Here is a 12534-nt window from a genome sequence, read left to right on the forward strand (position 1 = left end):
TTGCACCTTACGGCGTCCCCGGTAGACGACACTCCATCCCCGGAAATCGGCTGGAGCACCATCGGTACCAACCGTAATCCTCCCTCCGTAACCCGACCCCGCGCCGAGCTCATCACAGTTGCCATCCAGCTGCCCCCTGGGACCCTCACCCCTAAGCTACCTCTCTACGACGCACTCGCCGCAGTCACCTGCGCTGCACAACTCTCCGCCAAGAGCAGCGCAGAGATCACCCTGAAGCGGTTGTCGCCACTTGGCAGTGGCGACAACCGCTGTGAGCATGGAATGAGCATCGCTCTGCTTTTCCGCTGCAGGTTGGTGCTCGCACTGGTGGTGTTTTCACTATCAGCAGCTGCTACAGGAACCGTGACTGTCATCAGCCGTGTGTGCCTGCTGGGAAACGTATCGGCTGCATCCTCGACATCATTGACATCGGCTGCATCAGCGACACCTGCTATCTGCTACGCGGCCAGTGACGTCATCGCAACAGCTACAAAAGAGCGCGCTCGGGAACCGGACCATCACTTGGCAGTGGCGACAACCGCTGTGAGCATGGAATGAGCATCGCTCTGCTTTTCCGCTGCAGGTTGGTGCTCGCACTGGTGGTGTTTTCACTATCAGCAGCTGCTACAGGAACCGTGACTGTCATCAGCCGTGTGTGCCTGCTGGGAAACGTATCGGCTGCATCCTCGACATCATTGATATCGGCTGCATCAGCGACACCTGCTATCTGCTACGCGGCCAGTGACGTCATCCCAACAGCTACAAAAGGGCGCGCTCGGGAACCGGACCATCACTTGGCAGTGGCGACAACCGCTGTGAGCATGGAATGAGCATCGCTCTGCTTTTCCGCTGCAGGTTGGTGTTCGCACTGCATGTTACGTTGCACATTTGTTACATTCTTCCTGATCTTTCGTCGCTGCTGCCAAGTGGTGTTTTTGAGTGCTCTTTTTGCGTGGAACAGATTGAACAATGACTAAAGATCTTGCGAAATATAAGGAAGAGCTCAAAAATGATTTTGTAAAGCTGAGAGAGGAATTGAAGCTGGAAATCAAAACGGCACGAGAATCACTGGAAAGAGACCTGCGCAATGAGATACGGGAATTGCGGACTGAACAGAGGAACATGACTGACAGTCTGGATTTTGCACATAAGGATATTGAGGAGTTAAAGCAAAACCTTCAGGCTGAAATTGCCAAAAATGCAATGCTAGCCGCAGAGAACGAGGTACTGCAAGCTAAATGCTCTAAATTAGAAAGCAAAGCTAGCGACCTTGAAAATCAGCTGGTAGGTCTGGAACAGTATTCAAGATCTGCCAATCTGGAGATTAAAGGAGTCGCGAAGGCTGACAATGAGGATGTTCTGCAAATTGTATCCAAAATTGGAGGACTCATCAAGGAGCCTATCAATGAGTGCGATATTGAAGCCTGCCACCGTGTTCCAATTCGAACACCTGACACATCAAATATTGTAGTTAAATTCAAGTCTCGCGCGAAACGGGACACCACTCTCTATAAAGCTAGGAAGGCCAGAATCAGTAATGAAAACATTGGACTCGACAGCACGGACGCCATTTACATTAATGAGCACCTCTGCCCAACTCTGAAGCGGCTTCTTGGACAGGCAATCAAACGTAAAAAGGAGCAACGCTGGAAGTCTGTTTGGACGCAAAACGGGAAGATTTTCGCTCGCCAAAGTGACTCATCACAAAGTATTCAGATCATCAGTGAGAAAGACCTTGTTAAGATAGTCTCGCCGCCGACCCCCGACAGTTCAGCCCACTAGGCTTACATCTTTGCCTTCCCTGAAATGAATTACCTCGAGCTTGTTTTTCCCCACAGTGTTCGATCTCCTCTCCCATCAGAAAACTCAGTGTTTCATTTCAATGCGCGCTCCGCTATAAACAAAGAAGATGATATTGCCGATCTACTGAGCAAGTTTTCATTTAAATATGACGTTATAATGATTACCGAAACTTGGTACTATGATGGCGGCGATAGGGTTCACCTTGATGGTTACAAAAGCTTCGTCATTAATCGTGATGGCCGCCGTGGAGGAGGCGTAGCCATCTATATTGATGATTCCTGGGATTATGAGCCTGTACCTGCGTACTGCCTGATTACGAATGACTATGAAATTTTAACACTTAAGCATAACCTTGAAATCTTCGCCGTTGTTTACCGTCCCCCCAATGGCAGGTATGGACAGTTTATTGATTTTTTTCAGAGCTTTTTGGAATATTCGTGCGCGAATAGTTGTCAGCTAATTTGTGGCGGTGATTTTAATTTGAACATGCTAGACGCTAGCGCTAGTACCTATGATTTTGTGACAAGTTTCACTTCAACTGGTTTCACAAATGTGATCACGACGCCAACCCGTGTCACAGTGTCCACATCCTCTGCTCTTGATCTGTTAATCACAAATATTGAAACAGCTGTGCACCTCGCTGGTACGGTCACTGCAGATATAAGTGACCATTGCCCTGTTTTCATGTTTTATCGTTCACCCAAAATGTCGAAGAAAAAGCGCCCCGACGCTTTTACTTTCCAACACATTTCAGACGAAGCACTTAAATCTTTCGAGCAAGACATTAGAGCACAAGACTGGTCATTTATACTTGGGAAGCGAAATTCGAATGATGCATACACAGGTTTCATTGAAACGTTTATAAAAATATATTGTGCGAACTTTCCCTTCAGAACATTTCACCAATCAAAAAAGATAAAGAAGCCATGGGTGACTCCTGTTCATTTAGCAATGATAAGAAAGAAAAACAATCTGTATCATGCATTTTTAACTGCGCGCACACTGAATGCGTTCAAAGAATTCAAAGCTGCTCGAAATAAGTTAAACAGTGAACTTCGGCGTGCAAAGGCTGCCTACTTTGAGCACCTGTTTCTTGACGTAACAAAGAAAAAACCAGAAGCCGCCTGGAAAGCGATCAACAGAGTCTTAGGTCGTCAGACTAAAAATTCCGCGCCTGATAAGATAATATTCAATAGCCGTGAACTTTCTGGCCAAGAACTGACTGATCACTTCAATAAAGAATTTGTCGATAGCATAACGCCAGACGACAGTCTGCTCTCTGCAGCACCTTTAATCAATAGCCCAGTTAATAGTTTTGTTTGTCACCCAGTTACCGAGGAAGAAGTATCTAGAACATTTATGCAACTTAAGAATAGCAAAGCTCTTGACATTAATAATTTGCAAATAAAACCCATAAAGCATGTTTTGCAGTTAATTGTTCCTGTTCTCACGTACATTTTTAATTTGATCATTAAGGATGGTGAGTTTCCTATGGAAATGAAAAAATCAAGGGTAACAGTCATACACAAAGGTGGCGACCGAAATGATGTTAAGAATTACAGGCCAATATCAGTAATACCGGTGTTTTCGAAAGGGCTAGAAAAAATACTGTCATCTAGATTAACACATTTTTTTGATAAGATGAAGCTTTTTTCTGACGCGCAGTATGGATTTAGAAAGGGGAGATCTACTGAAAATGCTTTGTTAACATTGAAAGAAAAAATCCTGGAAAACGTAGAAGATAAGCTTTTCACCCTCGGCCTATTCATCGACTTTTCTAAGGCGTTTGACTCCCTCAGCCATGACATTCTTTTACACAAATTACATCTACACGGAGTACGAGGAACACCCCTTAACCTCATCGGATCTTATTTACGCAACAGAAGCCAGTCTGTGCATGTTAGTAATAAACAGTCCTCTTTTCTACCCATTAAAGCCGGAGTGCCACAGGGCAGTATTTTAGGACCCTTTCTCTTTAATGTATACATTAATGACATTGTAACCATTGATTCAAAGGCTCAATTTATTATTTATGCCGATGACAGTAACATACTGTTATCTGGCCCGGATGAAAATAAACTTGTAATATGGTGTAATGACCTGCTCGAAAAATTGGTTTTCTGGTCACAGTCTAATGGACTAAAGATTAATCCGAGAAAAACAAAAGTAATTATTTTTCGGCCACGAAACAAAATGGTGAATCTACAACAAGTTGTTCAGTGCGAAGGGGAAGAAATTGCTATTGTTAAGGAACATAAAATTCTAGGAGTCACCTTTTCAGAAACATTAACGTGGGATTCACACATTGACAACATGTGCACAAAACTTTGGAGAACAGCCGGCGCCTTATCGCGATGCCGTTCTTTTCTCCCAGTTCATATTAAACTTCAAATATACCACGCCTTGTTCTCGTCATATATTAATTATTGCAATTTAGTATGGCTAACAACTACTAAAGGGAACATTAAAAAGATCCACATGTTACAAAAAAAGATTGTGCGCAACATAGCTAACATTGACTACTTTTCTTCTACTCAACAGTATTTCCGTCAGTACAATATCATCCCGATACAAAATATGTATGAATTTCGCATGTTGCGCTCATTTTATGTTTCATCACGCCCTTTCAGACAATTTATTTCTACAATCGCATCCCTTCAACATAACAGCAATAATGCATTTACACGTAGCACTGATTTGTGGCAAATTCCCCGTTTCCGCACCAATTACAAACTACAGTCCCTTAAGCACAACCTCCCGTTAATTTTAAATAAACACTCGCAATTTACCAAACCCAGCCTTAACCAGTTGCGACAGTACTTTTTATCCGTATAGATGTTCTGGTGAATAACTGTTTTCCATTGTCCCAAATATCTTTCTTTATATTTTGTTTCACATCATACAATCATTGTAACCACATTATATAACTGTTTGTTATTTTCTTGTGCTCTGTTTTTCTCTCTTGTGTTCGACTGATGTTATTTATTTTGATTTTGAATGTGTTGAAATCATTCATATGTATGTTTTTTCGAGTTTTTACATTACTTCAAAACTGTACACACGTTTCTACTTGTTACCGCATTTTACACGTCTTTCTGTGCTGTGTGTTTAAGTATTGATAATTTTATGTTCCTTTATTTTGCTGTTTTTCAATCTCTGTATGACTTGCCCTGCCTTGTATGCTGGGCCCTGGGCCTCGTAAAGCTGACAAAAGCAGCTTTTAGCCCAGGTGTCCCACCAGAATTTTGTTTTCTGGAAATAAACTGAAACTGAACTGAACTGAACTGAAACTGAACTGAACTGAAGGCCAAGCCAGCCCAAAGCCTTGTTTTTAAAAACCCATTCTCCTCTCACCACCCACCACCTACTTTCTACCACGCATCTTCAGCTTCATGGTAAGCCTACCACCCTCAAAACATATGCCCCTAGTCCTCCCATCTCATGCATCGGCGTCATCCATAACGTCGGTGGCCACTTCACCCCTGATGACCTCATGCATGATATCGAATAATTCAAAACCGATATTCTTTCTGCTCGCATGATGGGCACCACTCAGTCGGTACTCATAACTTTCGCTGGAACCGTCATACCCCACTCTGTGTATTTTAAAGGCGTTGCCTTCCGGTGCCGCCCCCATCAGCCTAAGCCTCCCACCTGCACCCGTTGTCTCGCTCTTGGACACCGCGCCCACCAATGCCCCCAGCACAGCGTTCCGGCCAAGTGCCGTCGCTGTGCTGCTCCTGTACCCGCCGACCCTTCCGCTCATGTATGTGCCCAGCCCTGGTGCGTTCTTTGCCAGGTAAGCACCCACCATCCCTCGACCCCACTTGCCTCTTTCTCCTCGCTAAACAACGCGAGTGCGCCAAAGCTACAGATGCAACGCCACTAGGCGCGACGAGAGCAGACGCACCTTACTTCGACTCCCGCGATCTTCACCCGGAACGCAGAAATTTTTGGCGGAACCTTGGATTATTCAGCTCCATCGTGTGCCGCAAACCATCAGGACCAAGTAGACACCAAGTGTGCTCAGGTGGGATCATGTTTCGGCATGCCGATTATTGATTTCCCCCCGAGCAGCTGTTGCACTAAGCCTAACGCGTAGCCGCTGCATCGGGAATCCCCGAGCCACCGCCCAGCATGGCGACCTCCGCTTGTCGGGGATATGACCCTTTAACTGCGTCGTGCACTGAAATAATCCCTAAAGAACCTCTATAAAACGACCTGCCCGCAGAAGAAATTAGTGATGAGCATCTTGCAGCGTGGATCACTTTTCATAATGGTGGCCACCGCTCCAAGCGAGACGCCGCCTCGAACGCTAACGTGACGGCAAGAAAACAGCTGCAGACCGGCGGCTTCCGGTCATCACCTCCAGCCAAACTTTCCTGGCGACCCAGTCGAACACCGAAATTCCAAAAACAAGACATCATTATTGTGGTCAAGCCACGCATATCCATCGACCTACGGGCAGCATTCCCACCGGGCGAACTTGGCCACGCCTTGACCGCCTATGTTGGCATCGACGCGGCTCAGCAGGCCTCGCTCGTGAACTGGCCCCTGTGGGACCAAAACCTCTTTATTTGCGCAAGCCAAGACACCACCATCGCTAACAACTTGGCCAGGGAATTCATCCTTTCTTCCAGCAAAGGTCAGGTTCCCGTGCAAGGACACGTAAAATTGAACGGTGAAGTGTGCCGTGGCATTATTACCGTCAACGAGCGGGAGACCACGGCAACGCTCAAAGGCAAGATTGTGTGGAGGGACGGGGACATTGCCTTCGTCCGAAAACTGGGAAAATCTTCGATAGCGCTCATAACCTTCGTGGGTAGAAGAGTGCCGCGCTTCGTCCGCTATAGCACGACTATCACACCGGTGCGAGAACACAAGCGCACTATTCCCGCCTGCTACCGGTGTGGTACCATTGGCCATCGTGCGAACATCTGCCCCAGGCCAGTGGAAGAAAGATGCGGCCATTGTGCACAGAATGTGGGGACAACGGCCGAGGGTATGAAACCTCATGAGTGCAAGCCATCGTGCCTCGCGTGCGGGGAAGCCCACCTTACGGGCTCCCAGGCATGCAAGGGCAACTTCCGTCGTCTCCAGGCGGCGCAGCAACCCCCCGTGGTACGCCCGCCCAAGGACACTGCGGTGCAACGCCAAAAGTTTTTGCCAGGCACCGTGCCAGGAGGTGCTTCCGGCTGCCCAGCTGCGGGATCGCGGCGAGAAGGCGGCGACGCCCGGCCCCCGCCAGCCAACCCGAAGACGCCACAGCAGCCGCAGAAGACGCCGCCGCAGCAAAACCGACAAACGTCAGATCAGGGCGCTCCGGTCTTCCTGCCTGAGGACTCCCCGGATCTCGGAGGGGCTACCCAGCAGAAGGCCTCCAAGAAATCACAGGGCAAGGTTGGTGGTCGACCTAGGGTCGTTTCTAAGTCCCCTCCTCCCCCTCCTCATCCCTCTCCCGAACTCATCCAGATGCGCCGCGAAACGGCGGCGCTACGCGAGCAAGCGCTTGTTCCTGTGTTTTCTTCGTCTCGTCCCCGTTTGTTCGCGCTGTTTTTTCGCATAAGTTAAACAGCTCACGGCTGAAAACGAAATTCGCAGCATGGAAAATCCACATCGTCGCCACTGGCACGCGAAGGTGCGCCCGCCTACGAGAATCCGGAGCCCATGAGCGAAGGGTCTGTTCCCCAATCCAATGTGAGTCGTCTGGACGCTCTATAAAAGAGCGTAGCTGAAATTTATATTGAGCTTAGCGGTCTCGGCCAGCTAATTTCCGAAATTATCAACAAAACTATTGCCGAAACCACCCAGAAGATGATCCTAGCGGTCACAAGTAACATTAAAACCTGGATCAACGATTCCAACCACCTAGGGCGTCGCATTAGCCACACTAAGGAGCGTTCATCCAAATTCAACCGCCACATTGATATCAGCGAAATTAGCGAGGACCCCATTGAACCTTCTTTGGCTCAGGGCGCCGGACAGGCTGCGATGGCTGCTGGCCCAGCTCACCCCGAAATTCATCATGGCACAGGGCACTAAGCGACCCCGCCGCCCCCCAAAACAGCAGGCTTTTTCAGTTATTCAATGGAATTGCAGAGGTCTCAAAGACCAAAAAACAACGAGCTCATCTTCGCCTCTATCTCGAGAAGTTTAATCACCCAACTGCGGTAGTCGCCCTACAGGAATCTGGGGCGGCAGTGAAGGTGTCGGGATATAATACGTACCAGCGTGACCCCTCCGCCTGTCTGCTTGTCCACAAAAGCTACACAGCGCAAGAGGTCGATCTCGAATTAAGTCTGCCCTACTCGGATGTAATGGTCTCCGTCCTCCCCCTGAACAGGACTGACCCCCCCCCCCCCCCCCGTACGCATTCTTAATGCGTTGCAGAAGAACTTGCTTTGGGGCTATTTTGTTCATCATTGAAGTTCTGCCGATGGTGTTTCGAATTGTGAATTCAAACCATGAATATGTGTTTTTTCTGCTTCCGGTTCGTGGTTTATATGGCTTGCCTTATAAAAGAGGGTGTTTCCGCAGTAAACTCAGTTGGTAGTTGGCGCTCTTTCTGTCATCCCCTATTTTCCCTGTGTGTGTGTCTTTTGCGCCATTCTTAACTTCAAACATTCTTAATATTTACTGTCCCCCTCACCCTATGAACATAATTTTTTCCGACATCTTCAGTAAGGCACTGAAGGTGGCAGGCCGCGACTCCCTTCGGACTGTGGGCGATTTCAACGCCCATAGTCGGATGTGGGGTTATCGCAAGGAGGAAACGCGTGGCAGAAAGCTGACGGAGCTTATCTCCACGCTGGGCATCACCCTCCAAACCGACCCTGCAGTCTCAACCAGAGTGGGTAACACCGTCAATCGGGACACGTGCCCTGATCTTACCCTTACTCGGAACATTCAACACGCAGAATGGATCAACACCGAGGCCACCCTCGGCAGCGACCACAGCCTCATCAACACCATTCTCTACACCCGTCCCCTCAAGCGACCCCTAAACCAGGCACGACTCCCAGACTGGACGGCTTTCCGGCAGTCCTTGCCCCGTACAGTCTGGTACAAAACGGCTATCCCTCTTGTGCCCACACCCTTATACAAAATATTCGCAAACACGACAAGCAAATTCAGCTTACAGATAGGGTGACGGATGTGGATAACCATCTCCATCTCTGGGAGGCGCGTTGCAGTCTCACGAAGAGATGGCGTCGCCAGAAACACAATCTGAAGCTCCAACTTCGAATTCTCGATATCACCCAGCAGGCGGCGGACTACGCTGCCCAGCTTGCCGATTCCAACTGGGTGGATCGCTGCAATCTGGCCGCCAGGCAAATGTCTAGTTGCAACACATGGAGACTTTTCCGTAGTCTGATCGATCCCACCCAAACACGCACCGAAACCCAAAAACACCTTCAAAGAGCTGGCACAGACATTGCGGGATCGATATCTGTGCCAGGCACAGGACCCCCGGGGGCCGGAGCATCTCTATGCAGGCAGAGAAAATCCTGATCTCTATCGGCGATTTCAACTCCATGACCTACGGGCGGCTCTTGCCAAAATGAAACGAGGCACGGCTCCGGGTCGGGACAAGGTAACGGTCAAACTTTTGGCCAACCTACCGGATCCGCGTACGAAGCACTCTTAGAATACATATATGTCGTCTGGGAAGGGTACCGTCCTCTACCTACAGAGTGGAAAACTGCGCTAGTCACCTTCATCCCGAAGGCCGGCAAACCAATCAATACAGGCAACCTCCGACCCATTTCCTTAACATCTTGTGTGGGCAAACTCATGGAAACTATGGTTCGAGATCGATTCTCAGAATACTTAGAAAATCGCAACACCTTCGCGGATACCATGTTCGGTTTTAGGCCGTATAGGTCATCTCAAGACATACTCCTCCAACAAAAACATGAAGTGCTTACTCCTGTCGAGCGCCGCCATAACGACAAGACAGTCCTGGCCTTGGACCTTAAAGGAGCATTTGACAATGTTAAGCACAGCGTCATTCTCGCCCACCTGAGCGAGACTGACTGCGGCACTAACACCTTCAATTATATTAAATACTTTCTCACAGATCGGCAGGCCTTCGTCCGCATCCAGGACGAAGAGCATGGCCCGTACAGTATGGGAAGCAGGGGTACACCACAAGGCGCTGTACTGTCCCCTCTGCTCTTTAACTTAGCAATGCTTCCCCTACCCTCTAAATTGGCCGATTTCGAAGGCATCCAGTATGCGCTGTATGGGGTTTAACGTCCCAAAGCGACTAAGGCTATGAGAGACGCCGTAGTGGAGGGCTCCGGAAATTTCGACCACCTGGGGTTCTTTAACGTGCACTGACATCGCACAGTACACGGGCCTCTAGAATTTCTCCTCCAAAGAAATTCGACCACCACGGCCGGGATCGAACCCGCAAGGTAATGTGGGTCACATGGAGGAATGCCTGCAAGCAGCCGCTGACATAGTAGACAACTATGCGGCGTACTGCGGCCTCCAGTGCTCCCCACAGAAATCAGAATTCGTGAATATTCGGCCATCGCCGAAGTGTGCAATCCCCATTTCCCTCTCCCTCGCCAGCGGCCCCATCCGTGAGGCATCGGAGATCAGAGTTCTCGGACTCTTGTTCAAGAACCCCAGGTGGTCCAAATTTCCGGAGCCCTTCACTACGGTGTCTCTCATAGCCTTAGTCGCTTTGGGACGTTAAACCCCACAAAACCAAAACCAAACCAAATCTTTATTAGTAGAACACGTCGCGCAGACACAACACTGGCCAAGTTGCGTAAGGATGGAGACCAGGTTGGCCGCATGGTCCGTCGGGTCTCCAACAAACGCGGAGGTCTACGAAGCACACATGCGTTGCGACTCGCACATGCTTTCGTCACGAGTCGAATACTCTATTCGACCCCCTACCTTCACTTACGCAAGCAGGACGAAGATGTCTTGGAGGTTACCCTCCGTAAGATCATCAAAAGGACGCTCGACATTCCGATCTCCACCTCCAACGCGAGACTCCTCGCGCTGGGAGTGGTGAACACCTATCGGGAGCTGCAAGAAGCGCACCTCACCAACCAATACACGCGTCTTGCCCAGACACTGTCCGGTCGTCGCCTTTTGAACCGACTACACATTGAACACAACCATTACACAGTGAAAAGGGTACGAGTGCCCGAAATGTGGAGATGCGCTATCCACGTTCGACCCCTTCCTACGAAAATGTCCAAAGAAGACCATAATGTCCGGCGGCAGGCGCGGGCGGATGCCCTCCACCGCCATTATGGCAACATATACGGTGTAGTTTATACGGACATGGCCGGCCCGCATCGCTCTAGGGGGGGATGGTACACGGCCCCGGTCATACACCAACAAATACAGGTGGACGGGCTCACTTTCAAAGCTCCCAGCGCAACTCACGCTGAGGAGGTAGCCATCGCCCTGGCGGCCTCTCACCCTCAGGCGCAATATATCCTCTCAGACTCGCAAGGAGCTTGTCGAAATTACGAGCTCGGTTGGGTCTCCCTCACAGCTTATAGAATAATTCGGAACGCGGCACGGGACCGAGATCCTACGCTCCGCTACATAGTCTGGACTCCGGGCCACCAAGGCCTACCAGGTAACGAGGCTGCAGATGCAGCCGCCCGCGCACTCACTTCCCGGGCCCCTGGCGATGACCTTACCGATTCGGGTCTGGACAACGAACCCCTTTTAAAATTTAAAGATATAGTCAATCACTATCAAGACTCCCACCGCAAGTACCCGACCCCCCTCAATGGGCTGGGAAAAGCAGGTGAGCGTCTTCTGATAAGAGTTTTCACAAATACATTGCTGTGCCCGGCAGTCGTGAAACACTTCGACCCCTCCTTTTCTGGCCTCTGCCTATACTGTACGGAGGTGGCTGACACCTGCCATATGGTGTGGGCATGCCAGAAAAATCCTTCCCTCACCCTCCACCCCAACCAACCCGAGAGGGCTGGGAGGCGGCCCTGCTGGGCTGCCACGACCTTCCGGCCCAGCAGGCCAGGGTCCGGCGTACTCGAGCGGCGGTGGAGTCAAATGGGGTCCCGGAATAGGGGTCCCACCTAGTATTGTGAGGGGGGTGGCGCACTAGGGGCCACCTCCCAAACTACCTCTCTATGTGTAACCTGTAATAAATGTTTTTCACCTCCGACGCCTAGCTTTGCGCCGGGCCGTGCAACCCGCCCTCTCTTCCTCCTCTACTCATGAACCTCCATCAGCTCCAAACACGTCACCACCAGGCTCCTATGCCGCCATAGTTAAAAGATCCTCGGTTCCAGCGTCCCTCTCTTCCCCTACACCACCCTCTACATCCCTGACTGACGAGAGCCGCTCGTTCGACCTCCGGATCGCTATGCTGGAACGCCAGCAGCGAGAGCAGCAGCACATTTCCCACGACCTACAACAGCAGATCCATGCCTTGACCCAAACCCTCCAGACAACCATCGCCTCTCTTACCTCCCAGCTTACAAAGCTAAATGAGCACCTTGCCACATTCACCACTCCCTCCTCCACCGCCCAGGTCGCCCCTTTGGCTGATCTTGTCGAAACCACCACACAGGCACACCACACTCGCTTGGTTCAGCTAGAGACATCGGTTCTCCAAATTCTTACCATCCTCCAAGACAAATCAAAGCAATTGGAATCCTTCACTACTAGGCTCCACTCCCTGCATGAGTCACTGCCCCCGGCCAAAAAGAAGGAACGCGTACCCTC

General features: G+C 49.9%; 1 protein-coding gene across 1 annotated transcript in view; it reads left to right on the top strand.

Moving 5' to 3' along the window:
* The first annotated feature begins 7117 nt into the window (after positions 1-7117).
* Positions 7118-12534, top strand: part of LOC149339034 (uncharacterized) — an 87643-nt gene continuing 82226 nt past the window's right edge. Inside the window, exon 1 of the mRNA XM_089550865.1 lies at positions 7118-7203. The gene's annotated coding sequence lies outside the window, so the exon portion shown is untranslated. The remainder of the gene's footprint in view (positions 7204-12534) is intronic.

This window comes from Amblyomma mixtum, chromosome 6 (assembly GCF_055824585.1).
Source record: "Amblyomma mixtum isolate Tamu chromosome 6, ASM5582458v1, whole genome shotgun sequence".
Lineage (NCBI taxonomy): Eukaryota > Metazoa > Arthropoda > Arachnida > Ixodida > Ixodidae > Amblyomma > Amblyomma mixtum.